Source organism: Heterocephalus glaber, unplaced genomic scaffold (assembly GCF_053883595.1).
Source record: "Heterocephalus glaber isolate CG9 unplaced genomic scaffold, H.glaber_assembly_v1.0 deba00001472, whole genome shotgun sequence".
Lineage (NCBI taxonomy): Eukaryota > Metazoa > Chordata > Mammalia > Rodentia > Bathyergidae > Heterocephalus > Heterocephalus glaber.
In genome coordinates this window covers 42,244,822-42,259,277 of record NW_028258315.1, presented here as the reverse complement: position 1 = coordinate 42,259,277, position 14,456 = coordinate 42,244,822, and the positions used below count along the sequence as shown (strand labels likewise).

General features: G+C 38.5%; 1 protein-coding gene across 1 annotated transcript in view; it reads right to left on the bottom strand.

Annotated features, from left to right (window-relative positions):
• The window catches only part of Itih5 (inter-alpha-trypsin inhibitor heavy chain 5), an 84,382-nt gene that overhangs the window by 24,173 nt on the left and 45,753 nt on the right, over positions 1-14,456 (bottom strand).

The window sequence follows — 14,456 nt, the reverse complement described above, 5'->3', positions numbered from 1 at the left end:
TTTTGAATGAGCCCCAGAGAAAGATCTTTTAATATGTACACCTTAAAAAATCCAACAAAGAAATCAAAGACTTTCTGAAAGTCTGATTAGAGCCACGGAAGGAGACGGTGATCAGCAAATATATATGATGAAAACAACCCTAAGTTTCTGCAAAATAAGATGGAAAAATAAAATATGCGCAGGACAAACTGTGGCTACAGGTCAGCCTTCACTTTTTCAAAGGAGAGCAGAGCTGACAGACTCCAGGCTAGAAAGGGAAAAGCATGTTTACGCAGCCCTCCTGTGGGCCCTTCCTCTTCCTCCAGGGAGTGCCTGAGTCCTGCTCCTTGGTGAGGGGCAGTGTGGGTCTGTGGTCATGCCATTTGAAGAGATAGAAAAAAATGAAAAATGGTCTAAGACTCCATCAAAGTTTGCAGAATATTCCCATTGTGCCTTAAATCACTTATTAAGCCCACATTGACCAGAATGCAAACGCCCACCATCCCACCATCAGGGCTGGGACCGCTCCCTGCACCCTACAAGCACCATCCCCCGCTCTGCCCCAGATCATGTTGGAGGGGAGAACAGAGTAGCCATGACTCACTAGCAAATATCAATGGCCCATGGGCATCAGCTATGTTTCATTTGGGGTATGTTATGTCCATAGTGTTTCTAGATCACAGAAACTTAATCTGTAAAAGACAGCATCACCTTATACTCTGCAAGACATCCAATGACTTCAATGAAAGGATGCTGAAATTTATCATAACTGACTCACCAAGTAATCAAAATTTCTTTTGAATCTCAACTTTAGGATCAAGGCAATACATTGAGTGAGAAAGACTATTCTTCCATCATACTTTTGCATCTATATCATTGTTACACTTTAAAATATTCAGCAATAGATTGGCTTCAGAAAAGAAACAAAAGCATTAAAAAATAATGCTGTTCCAGTGCCTATAGTATATATAACACATCAAGTAGTGCAATGATCATGCAAGATGTAGTTCCTTCTTGCCACTCTCCCATAAATATCTCCTGAAATGAACCACTTTCTATAATTTATATTAAAAATTTAAAATTTAGGGCCAGGGATTTAGCTCAGTGGTTCTGCCGCCTGCCTTGCAAGAGGAAAGATCTGAGTTCAATCCTCAGTACAAAAAAAAAAACATTTAAAATTTAAACTTCAGGAATCAGAAAGTAACCAAAAGTGATATCTCTAATGGTATCTCAAATTTGAAGAATCTTGTTAAAAGAAGCTAAAACTATTTTTCTATTGGCCAAAATGTTCTCCCTGGAGAAATAGCAAAACAACCTTTCCTTTTTTTTTGGTACCCGGGATCGAATTCGGGTCCTTGCGCTTGTAAGGCAGGTGGCAGAAACACTGAGCTAAATCCCCGGCCCCTACCTTTCTTTATCTAAATAGAAATTTGGGATAGAAATCATCATCTCTTCCAATATTTTGAAACAGTTTAATAAATGCTAAATAATAGCTTAGCATTTCAACTAGAAATAAATGTAGAAAACAGTTTTCATTTGTCTCAACATTTTAATATTCACATTATTATGAAACATATTTCTTAAATTAAGCAAAACCACAGTGTGCTCATATTTAAAAATACATGACTTTAAGCTAACATAATTTCATGTATTGTCTGAACTCTAATTTCCAATGTTTTTTCAAGCAGTATTCAAGTGCTAGGTAATATTGCAACTCTGATTTGGATCATGTATTTATATATCAATTTATTCAGTCCATATAAAATAGAAAATGCTTATGTCTTCATAGAAAGATAAAGAGTGTCTTTATAGTAAAAGTTAGGATCTAAATATGAATATCACTTCAAGTCTGTTTCTAAACTAGAATAATTCCTAAAGATTAAATTTTTCTAAATGCAGCCTTAACTTTTAAAAAAAGTTTTACTAGGTTGAGATTGAGAACATTTTTTGAAAAGTAAAGATAACTAAATCTCATTAGTCTTTGTGTTTGCATGACATTATTCTACTTATAACTCAAGAAGCACACTATACTGTATCTCATTTTAACCCCCTGGCTCATGTTAAGATTACCTAGTGTGTAGACATTACTTTAACAAATATATCAACCATTTATCTAATAATTTCATTGTATATTTTTCTAAAAAGTTCCTTTGCAATAATATTCCTTTGATTCTTATGACATATCCCGTACATCCCTTTTTCGTATTTGAAGTGTGAATAACTCAAGGCTCAGATTCTTTTGTACTCTCTTCATGCAAGATTAGTACTCATGAAGATCTACACTCAGTATCAACCATACTTCTCACTCTAGCCAAGAATATAACCTTACCCTTGGTTCCTTGCCAAGACTATAGCCTCCATGGGTTCCAGGTGGTTGTTCCCAGTAAGAGCTTCCTGCTCTAATAGGAAGAAAATAAGAGGATGCTGCCTAAGAGTTCACCTTAGTATACAGATTTCCTCCATAACTGGTGGCCCTCACCCACTGTTTTGTCATGCTTACTGATTTCAATGATTGACTTCTTGGTATGCAGTTCCTGATCTAAATTCAAACATTTATATTGTCCAACTGCATGTTTGGATTCTGGAACCCTGCCTCTTTCATTCTATGAATTTTTGTTGTCTGACTCTTGGACTGCCTTTGATTCATTCATCTTTCCCTAAGTCTGAGTTCTTATGATTCTTGTTGCCTTGGCTTAATCCTCCCTGTGGCTCTCCCTATAAATTCCCAAAATGTACCTTGACAAATACCAAGAACATCAAACACGGAGATATGAAGAGCTGTGAAAAAGCCATACTAAATGTAATGTCATAGAACAATTATGTGAGAAGTAAACACAGTTTACCAACAAATGTGATTGTATAAACAATAAAATATTTAAAGGAAGTAGAGCAACCCTGCTTTATGCAGAGAGAGTAATCCCTGTGCTTCTTCCATCTTCCCACACTCCTGAAATCACTGTGAGACTGAAAATTGAGCTTTTTGTTGCAAGAGGGAAAGGATCATAAAAACAGATGAAGTTAATTGTTAGAAATTAGTTACTTTTTCTTGTCTGCCTTATTTACACTAGGAGAGGGGATCTGGGCCACTAGCGGGTCCAGAGTACAAGAGGCAGAGGTTTCCTTGATAGATGGAGAAGAAGGAGGGCCAAGGGAAACCTGATGTCACTTCCTATGTTCTCTGGCTCAGCAACCAGGAGAGGAAAACCAAAATGGCCGTTAAGGCAATGTTCTGTTCAATGATTCAAGTTGTCTATTGGCAAAAGTTTCAGATATGCTACAAAGCTCAGAAATCTGAGCTAGAAGACAGGATAATTTCAATCACACTGACTTAATTTTTCCTCTAAAACTCCATCCTCCCATGGCCTCCAAACCCCTGCTAGGTTTTGTGGTTTTTTTTCTCAAGTCTAGGACCTTCCTCAAACTACCTAAACTGTCTTTTGCACAGCTCTGAGTCCTCAGAGGTTCAATTCCCTGCTGCCGCCAGCCTAGCACAGGCACCAGATAAGCCCACCCTCTCCTCCTGGATGTCTGTCTTGTTCACTTGGCCTTTCAGCCTTCCAGTTCAAGGTATGAATGTGCCTCAGAGAGGTGTCTGGTTACCTTTGGTTCATCAAATTAGTCTTCTGAGATTTAAGAATTTGACCTAGCCTGGGAGTAAGAACTAAATGTTCAATGTTCCATTGGACCAAATGTGGTCCTCTTCTCCAATTCATATGTTGAAATCCTAACTCCAAGGTGATGGTATTGTAAGGTGTGGCCTTTGGGAGGTGATCAGATCATGAGAACAGAGCCCTCATAGTTGGGATTTGTGACTTTGTAAGAAAGGAACTGTCTATGAACCAGGAAGAGCAACCTCACAAGACACTGAACCTGCTAACACCTTGACCTTGGACATTGAGCTTCCAGAGTTATGAGAAATAATTTTATACTGTTTATAACCGTCCTAATCTATAGTAATTTTATCATTTGGGCCAGACAATGATACTGACTCTGACGCATTCATCTTTCTAACCACTCTGGAGGAATTAGCAACTGATGTCATTTGTCAGACTGTTGAAACTTGCATTATGATCACACCCAAGCAAAAGTGGTATTTCAGAGACTCAAAGGGACATAGCATCTAAATCAGTGATTATTTGAACTTCTTTTTCTTTTACCACAACTCAAGAGAGAGGACCAGCCCGGGATGATTCTTGGAGGTCAAGTATCAAATGCCAAGTGTTTATGGGGAGTGGAGGTGACAAATTTGTCCCCACAGAAGTATATCTGCCTGAGCCAGACTCAAGAAGAGTTTGCCAATAATTGTTAAATGATAACAGGACTCTAGGCACTGACTGACGCCTTGCCTTTGCCATGTCTAGATCTCTATCTTGAAGACACACATCTACTATACAGAAACTCCATATGCTCTCTAGCATCAGCCCCTAAAATTTTCTCCCTCCTGCAGCACTAGGTACAGCAGACAGCATTAAGCAGGTCCCATGCTGCAGACTTTGCAAGATGCCTCTGGTGGTCCTGGTAGGGGGTCACATGAATGCTTTGATCATGCCTATCATGGGGAATGCCCTCCCTCAGGCAGACCACCACCCATGAACAGTAGTTTTACTTGGTAGAAGAGACTTTTGTAATTGTGCTAAGTCTCCTCCCTGCAAACTCTCTTCATTGACTCTAGAATTATTTATCTTACGGGCACATCACTCCCCTCTTCCTCCCATCTCAATCTCATGTATGTGGGGGCTCAGTCCTTGCCTCTCATCTCTGTTGTTTTCTTTCCCCCTTCCACATAGCCCTGTCTCTTCTTCCTTAAAGGAATCTTATTCATTCTGCAGCCACTGTTTCTGTTTAGGTTTGGCTTCTCCCCCAAGCTTTCCCACTGGACACTTTTGTAACCCCACTGTCACTTCCAACTTCATCTGCTGAAAATCTTGTACATAATATTCTTTGTCTCAAATCAGCTCCTCCTTCAGAATTCCATGCTATACCTCATGGTTCCAAAATCTTAAGACTCTTTCTTCTCACTCTTCTGCTCCCCTGGATCCAGCCTGTGCTGGACTGTTGGATTATGAGCACCTTCTTTGAGGGGCTTGATTTGGGGAACCCTGAGTAGTCACGACTCATGTGATAACCCTTCAGGAACTTCTGTTAAGCATTTCTGGGTGGTCAATGAACCCCTTTATAGGTAGGCTATCAGAGAGTTCCTTGAGCACATGGTTGTATAAATCCAAACTCCAACTCAAATGTTTGTGGTATTATTTGAGTCCCTTGGTTATAAAGGAAGCCCTCCCGCCCAGCCTATAGAGAGTTGCCCAATTCTATATTATCATCTCACATCTGTTTCTTCTGCCTACTTCACTGAAGGTGTGATCTTCAAAGGAATCAACTGGGTGCAAGGGTCTCATCTCAGGCTCAACTTCCTACCTTGGAGGACCCACAGTCTCATCTGCTGTTCCCATGGGAGCTCTAAAAGCTCTTAAACCTCACACTTAAGACACGGAGACTGGCATCTCTCCTGGGGGGACATAATTAACTCAGGTCCTCACCACTTGCTTTCCAGTGTCCTCTTTAATCTTAGACTCTGCAGAGTGTTCTTGGCTTGCTTACCAGCTCGTCTCAGCATTAAAGACCTCTTTCAAGGAACCAAGGAATTCAGGAAAGTCTCCAAGTCATCTAGCTCAAAATATGATCCAATGCTTCAGACTAAACATATTCATTCCTGTTTCAGGCCTTTCTTCATGTTTTTCCCCAACCAAGAACTCACTCATTCCTTTCCTGAAGAGAAAATTGTATTCCATCTCCAAGGACTGGTTCCTTCTTATTCCACCTTCTATTCACCTTTTGCTATTTCAGGTCTTTCTCCTTCCAAAATTCTTCCCACTATCTACATGACAGGGTGGATTTGAATGATGTGTGATTGTTCCATGTTTCTCTTCCCCAGCAAAATTCTGAAGTCCTTTAGTAAAGTGACTTATTAAAATATTCTTTTCTCTTGTCTCCATGTTGTTTTACATGCTATCCATCTGTCAGTCTGCATGGATCCTCTGCCCTCTTCTCATCCCATCCAGTTGACTCGCTTCAAAGAGAGCTTTAAGAGTGACTCATCCCTGCCCGCCTCTGAGAAGCATTACCCCTGCTGACTTACCCCACCTCATTATGCAGTGGCTGAGCCTTATGTATATCTCTATTATGTAAAGCACTTCATATACAAGTTTTGTCTGGTTTTCTCTTCTCTGGGCTTCTTGAGAGAAAGCCTCTGTCGCAGTTATCTTTAAATCCCCCATGCCTCTCACCTCTCCAACAGTACACATTCAATGTTTGTTTCATTTTCAGAGAATCTGAAGTTGGAGTCAAAGCCAAGATAGGAACTTGAGGGAGAGTCAGGTGTCCTGTACAAGAGAAAGGGGTAGCTGTGCTGTCTGGCATTGGCAGCTCTTAGGTGCAATTCAACCAGCCAGCCAAGGCTCTGCAGTCCCTGAGATGACAAAGCTTTCTGATACTCTAATAAGCACTTCCAGGTTTGTTATCTCATTTAATACTCTTTGACTTACAGTGTTTATCTCACTGTTTCTTGTAGCAAAGTTTCCTTTCAGCCTCTATCTAACCCTTTACAGAAAAATGTTGCCAATTCCAATTTGAGATTTGAGTGCAAAATTAGGAAACCCAGAAGGGAGAAGATGGGCTTCTCAGTTATTTGCTGGCACTATGCTTTCAGATACTGACAACAGGTCTGCAACCTGAGCGGGTAAAAATGCGGGGGCACTCAGCATTCCACATTGTTCAGTTTTTCTTTGTGCGATAGCCAAAGTGCCTACATTTAGAGATAAGTATTCAACAAGCATGGTCTCATTTGGGTAGCTCTTAACTGCCTTAAACAAAAAAAAAATGTTTTTTAATGGGTGCCTTGAATTAATCTAAATTAATCTCAGACAGCAATTTTTTTCATGAAACTCTAAGTCCAAGTCTTCATGGTGGTCTAGGACAAAAAACAGTTTGACCTCTGTCTATCATTTATTACCTCATATTCTGAATCAAAGACAAAAAGTGCTATCTCCTGGCCCAAGTCCTAGATCTCTATTTTGAAATATATTTTTCAAACGTGCATCTACTAGTGGCAAGGGCAGAGCAAACACTGTCAACTGAAATGACCCTAGTGATACGCCAGTTAGTCATGGTTCAAGATGAGGAGTGAGCAGACTCAACTCCACAGTATTTACCTTCTAACCTCAGGAGGGGGTGCTGGCAAGATCTGACTGGGTGGTGTGCCTGCAGCCTTCCTCCTTTCTGAGTCTTCCTTTGTTCTGATAGCGCTCTCCTAAGGACACTGTAAGTCCTTCAAGCCCTTCTAGGTTCCCTTGCCCTTATCTACCATTCTTCCTGATGCTTGGGGAACTCCAGACTGCCCCCTTGGATGCCCATTACCTAAAAGCTACTTTCTCTATGTCCTAACATCTTTCCAGAATTGTCTTTCACAGTGGGGCAGGTCCACTTCACATGTTCTCTACAAGGATGGCCAGAATGTTCCCCACATGGAACATCACTGGACTATACAATCATGCACCTTCCTCACTCCGCACATCTGTCTCCACTTTTCTAACCCAGATTACAAAAAAGAATGAAGCCAGCATCTCTGTACATGCCCATATGTGCCTAATGTTGAACACTAAAATGCTGCTCATTAATTCTATGGATTGGAGCAGAACAGCTCAATTAGTTTTTTACAACCTCCATCCACAGACAGAAGTCTCAGGGCTCAGTGACTTCTGTGTGCACTCACCTGAGATACACAGCTTTCTGCATCACGTTACTTGGCAACAAGAAGAGTAGAGCTTCAAAGTTTGAGAGGTGCTTTGAAATTAGGTTATCATCCATGTCCAATGTTATAGTGAGGAGTTTAGGGTGGGGTTGGTGTGGACTTGAGTCCTGACTTTCTACTCCTAACACTGTTTTATCACCTTCCTGCTCATCATCCTCTCATCTATACAATGGAGATGGTAATCTCTATTTCATTGGATTGCTTAAAGATGAAACACAAAAACGTACATAAAACCTCAGAGTGCTTGGAAAATACTGATCACTCAAGGATATTTACTGTGCCTTCAAAAATATAAGGTAAATTTAATGTTCATGTGCTGATAGTTTTTCAACAAATATCATTACCTTCTAAATATTAGGTGTTGTATTAAAAGCTGTGATATAAACAGTAATGATTAAAATCATGATGCTTCCAGACTCATGGAGTTTACAAACTTTTCACCTGTAAGATTATACATAAAATGTCCAAACTGCTCTTGGGAGACCAATTTTGAACAACAAAAAAGAAATGATGCCCTAGAGCATAAAACAAAGTCTATGAATGAAGCATTCATAGCACACATATCACAATTCTCTAATGCACCAATTCACACTCATTTTGCTTTGGCAGTGACAAATACATAATTCTTGTTCTTTACCCTCTAATATTGCTAATGCTAATGAAGCAGAGAAAGAAGACAACCTTCCAAAAGCCATATGGGAACCTAGGATTGGCACAGACTGCAAAACAAATTTGGAGAAAGTTACAACATGAAAAACACCTAGGAAATGATCCATTAGTCACTGCTTAGTTGCCAGAGATCTCTTTGCCAAGCTTTTTAATATGAAGGTGAAACTAGTACATCTAATTATATGGATTAGGGAAAAGAAAGAAAAGAAAGTGTGGGCTTTAGTCAAGGAAAAACATATTTAGTAAACAAGAGCTCATCCTTTGCAAATCATCATTTGCATATGCCTATGCCTTCAACATGCAACTAACAAGAAAAAAAATCTACCTGATCACATTTTACCCCCCTTTTTCTCTTCTTAGCTCCCACTCTCCCTGAGTTTTACAAACTCAAGTTGGGAGGCAGAAATCCTGCCCCATGCAGCCTCAGAGCCATCTTTCAACATGTTCATCTGCAGAAGCCTGTGGGAGAGAAATAACCAGGCCGAGTGCCAACAACAGCTGGAGGCTGTCGCTGTTCCCAAGCCGGGGAAGCCCTGGCTTCCAGAGTCACATTCCCACTGGATTAGAACCAGAAAATGTCAGTTGCACACATCTTCAGAGGCTCCAGAGGCTGAGACACCCCTTACTAAATAACCATTTTAAGATTGAATGAGTTTTACAATTCTTTATAAATCAGTTGTTCAAGTCATTAGTAAAAACCATAGGCCCAACTCTGTGATAAACACAGTATAGCCATTAATTTCCATCAAAAATGAAGGAAGCCTAAATGCCCAGAATCACAGTGAATAATTCTTGGTAGAATCCAAGTGGACCTGTGACAAATGCCACATGACCCTGTGCTTGTGGTCATTGTCCCCTTCACCAATAGACCCAGCATCCCATACAAGCCTCCACAAAAAGCCAGCTGAGATTTCATTTAGTGCCCTGGCCTTGGAGAAGCTGTGAATTGCTGAAACAGTCAGCAGTTTTCAAACCCACTCAAGGCAGCAAGGGGCTTTAGAAATTGCTCAGACATGTGTTTGGCTGGTCTAGGGTGGTTCTCCTGGAAACAAGCCACACTGGAGCTGAGAAGCCAACAGAGTGCATGCCAGACTGTCACTGACTGAGAAAGAATGGGATTTTCACATCCAGGAATGAAGGAAGATGGGAGAAGAACAAACGGCCTGACATCTGTCACTGCATTTCTCTTGCATCAAGCAAGGAAATCCCAGCCTCCCGCAAGGCAGCCTTTTCAGCTAGATCTTGAAATGTGAAGCAATATTGACCTTGCATCCATTTACACCTTGTTCAACTGCACAGGAGAGCGCTGCCTTACCACACTATGGCTTATACAACTCCATAGCACCATGGTTTTTAGTTAATGGGTTTCAGAGTCAGATCTGAGACTGAAACCAGGCCCCCACCATATATTAGCCAAGTTGTCTACCTTTGCAAACCCTCAGTTTTGCCATCAGTAAAACAGGGATGACAACCAAATGGCCATAAAGATTAAATATCCCCTTATTTTATAACTCATGTAGTACTATTAGCATCATAAATAGCACACTGAAAATGCTCCCTGCTATATTGTTATGAAGTGCTCATATTATTAGGTAGATTTAGGAGACCCTGATTCATCTCATTGCTTTTCTCTGTATAATCTGAAGCAACATGTCTGGGGGTTACATGGTAAGAAGATTCTTGATCACTGACTGGTCAGAAACGGAAGAAGATTCCAGTGCACTGGAATGGACTAGGTTTGGGGTTGAACCTGAAGTGATCTCAGACACCCAAAGATATGAGTCTTATGAGCTGCTGTAACTTTTGGGCAACTAATAGCCTTAAAGTGAAAATACAGTAGATTTCACAAAGCACTTTTCCACTTTAGCATTTCTTAATCATTTATTGGGGATTTAGCTCAGTGGTTCCACTGCCTGCCTCGCAAGCACAAGGTCCAGAGTTCAATCTGGTACCAAAAAAAAAAGGAATTTATTGGGAAAAATCTAAATATTATAATTGTGTTAAGTTCTACAATGCCTACTATTGAAAGTGTCATTATAAGTAATTTACATGATTTAAGGCTTGAAATTATAAAAATAAAAATAGTATTTTCATTTATATTTCTTTAGTTACTATTACACTTGGCCTTTTTTCATTAGTTCATGGAATCTTCTTGTTTCTTCATTGTACATTGTTTCATATTTTTTGTTCATTTTTTAATGCAGGGTTGATCTGGAACAGCTTCTTATGTAGTAATGATAAACTGTCTCTTTCCTTCATACAATTTTCCAGCCTTTTATTGACTTTCATTTTTTGAATTTAGAACAGAATTTTAATTTTATATAGCTAAATTATTGATTTTTTTTCTTTGTAATTACTTTCATTTTTTACTTGTAGGCTCAGAAAATTTCCCCTTAATTCAAAACTAGTTAAATATGTGCCTGTATTTCTTACATACCTTTGAGTCTGGTTAACCCTTTTAACCTTTTAGTCCATTTGAAATTCCAACTGTAATAACAGGCTTGAGTGTTATAAATTGGTATGGTCTTTCTAGAAAATGTTTTCTGTAATTTATCAAAATCACATATGTCATAGGGAGGGAGGGGGATTGAGGGAGGGAATGGGATAAAATAAAATAAAATTTATTTTTAAAAAACTCACAAATGAAGTTGGTATTCTGTCCCCCAGTGATCCCATTTCTAAGGATCTAACTCAAGCAAACAACTGGTCATTTGACCAAGGATTTCTATGGAGAGATAGTCATTCCAATGCTGTAATGGCAAAACATGAGAATAACTTAAGTCTTTAATGGGTGGGGGGTAAGTAAATGTTCCACACCTGTATTCTCCCATTAGCTATTCAAATTTACATTAAATTAAAAATTCAGTTCATTGGTTGCTGCAGCTACATTTCAAGTGTTCGATAGACTAGTGGCTACAGTATTGGACAGCACAGGTACAGAACACTGTTATTCTTACAGAAGCTTCTGTTGGGGAGTGCTGCTCTGTGCCAACTAAAATCAAGATTTAAAAGAATATTTAACAAGTTATATTCATGGTATGATGGTAAATAAAAACATCAGAACAAAAAATATTTGGTGGTAACAGAAATTAAGGTTATTTGTAGTAATCAACAATATCTTTTTATTATGCTTCTTCAAAGAAACATAAATACTGTCTTTGTGAACTATTTAAAACAAAGGAGAGGAGAAAATAAATAAAGAAAAAAAGGAAAGTAAGGGAGGGAGGATGGAAAGAAGAAAGGAAGAAGGAAAGCAAGCAAAAAGAAAGGGAAAGAGAAAGAGAAAGGAAAGAATCTGAAGACATAAAGGAGATACCTAAGAGAATCTAACATATGACACATACTCAGTAACTGTCCATTATTTCAAAATCCAAATGGATTTGTCATGCTACATTATATGTAAGGCCTAATGAATATGGCATTCTGTGGCCAAGAGAGGCCTCAAGGAAGTCATGATCTACATCAATTATCTAGACACCAAAACCATAAAAATAATTTGGTCAACAGATGGCACTTAAGAACTTTTAGTACAGAAAGCTACTAATCTAACAAAGTACTTGGTAAATATATAAAGGCTGTGAGGTCTCTCAGATATTAATAATCAACCTCCATCAAGATACACTTCACTTGGGTGTGATTAAAACTATGGGAAAAACTTGAGAAACCTGTAAGCAATTTGGACTCAGCCATCCACTGAGAACAACTAAAAAAGTCAAAGAATATGCAGATTTTTTTTTAAATCTTGAAAATATCAGAGGGTTAACAAAACAATGAGAAAATTGTCTAGGATAAGATGAAAATTTAAAGAAGTAAGCTCAGCATTTGAGATCACTTTCTTTTAAAGGATGTTTGTCAAAGCCAAAGAGATTTCAGAGCCTGAGCATCACTTTTGCAACTTTGAGTGCCAAAAGTTTAAGTCCAGAGTCCACCATGGGTGGATGCTCTGGAAAACCCTGTGTATTTTGTGCAAAACAGAAATATACCAGCACTTGAAAGGACCACAGAGCAGCCTTGGGACATCTGAGGTGCAGAGAAAACACTGAAGCCCTGAAAATGGACTAAAATGATCCCAGATTTTAATTTCCCCATGTCTCCAACAGAAACAAGCCAAAATTTTCTCTAGAGGACCAGACCATCACTCCAGGCCTCAAGCTGTTTCTACAAATTTTCAAGTATAAATCAAGTATAAGTCCATCATCTGTCCACTCAAGAAGAGAAGACATGAGACAATAAATACAGCTCCTAGAAGATCCCAGAGTTTGGATTTACCAGGCATAGACTTTAAAATAACTAGGATGGAGGGAGTGAGGGAAAGGGGTGGGTGACCAAAAAAAGAATCGAAGAAAAAAAATGGAAATAAAGCTTTTGCAAATGGGAAGGGGACCAAGAAGTGGAACAACTAAGGAGGGGTAGAAGATATAAGAAAAATTAAAATGGATTATGTAAATGTACCAGTTCCCTACAAAAGTGTAATTATTATGTACTGCAAACATGTACTAATAAAAAAATAAACAAACAACTATGCATATTTTACTTGAGAAAATAAAAACACATTGTCAAAAATGTTTATATTATTTGTAAAATAGCAAAATGATAGAGTAGATATGAAAAAGGATAAAGCAGAATTTCTAGAAATACCAGGTAAGTACAATAAATTAAATAACTCAGTGGGTGAGTCTAACAACAGACTAGACATGTCTAAAGAGAATATTTGTGAGCTAGATGATAGGTTGAGAATGAAGTATGGAAAAGCAAGAGGCAGAACATATAGAACAGAGCATGGAAAACAGAGGAATGAAGAATCTCTAACATTGGGATCACACAAGAAAAAGTGAGCAAAAGCAATTTCAGAGACTAGGATTTAGTACACTTAGGAATCCACAAATTCATAAAGTCCTACTACAATCTTCAGGCAGAATCAATAAGAAGAAATCCAGGCCTAGAACCATCATCTTAAAGCTACAAAAAAAACTTTTTTAAACTAAAGACAATGAAGAAAAATTTTAAAACAGTCAAAATAAAAACACCCCTCAGAGGAATAGAAGTTAAAATTTTAACTTACTTTTCAACAATAACAATGGAAGCTAGTGACACTGGAAGTCAACCTAGAATCCATATCCAGTAAAAATATCTTTAAAGAATGAAGTAAGTCATTTTTCCAGGCAAATGAAACTAGGGGAATTCTTCACAATGCACCCACAATTTAAAAGATTTTAACAGTATTATTGGTGTTCTTCCTTAAAAAGAAAAGTAAACCTAAACAGAAAGTCAGAGATGTAGGATGGAAAGAAGAGTAATAAAAATAGAGGAGTTGGCAAATTGAACTTGGACAAAAATGTGACATTGAAGAGCTACAAGGAGGTGTTTGAGAGGGTGAGATTATTGTCTGCCTATATTAATTAGAAATTATATTTAGTTATATTCTGAAAGAAAAGTTAATCTTCACATCACATTTGGGAATATATATTTTTGCTGTTTGGCGGTAAAGGCAAACCAAACACCATAAAAGAAAAGATTGACAGATTTTACTACATGATTTTATAAGTATAAATGAAGAAAGAAATAATTTATAAAGTAATAGACTGAGATAAAATGCAATAATTATTAGCTAGAACCATGATTAGCCACATGTAGGCTGGGACCTACAGGTAGAAACAGATGGCAGAGAGGGTTCTCATGAGTGTTGAGAAAGTATCTTATTCTATTCATGCATTACTAATTGAAAAAATAGAAAATGAATTTAGAAATAAAAACTGAAGGATCTCAGTTTTTTATGAATTTACAAACATAATCATCTGCCAATAATAGCCCTCAATTTACATTATGTGTTATGATTAAGATCTAAAATATCCCCCAACTGTGTCCTGAATTTGGAAGGTGATTGGATCACGGGGGCATTATAGTTGCCATGCTGCTAAGGAGGTGGAGCTTGGTTGGAGGTGGGTCATTGGGGACATGGCCTGGAAAGGTGTATTCTTGTCCCTGGCTCCTCCCTTCT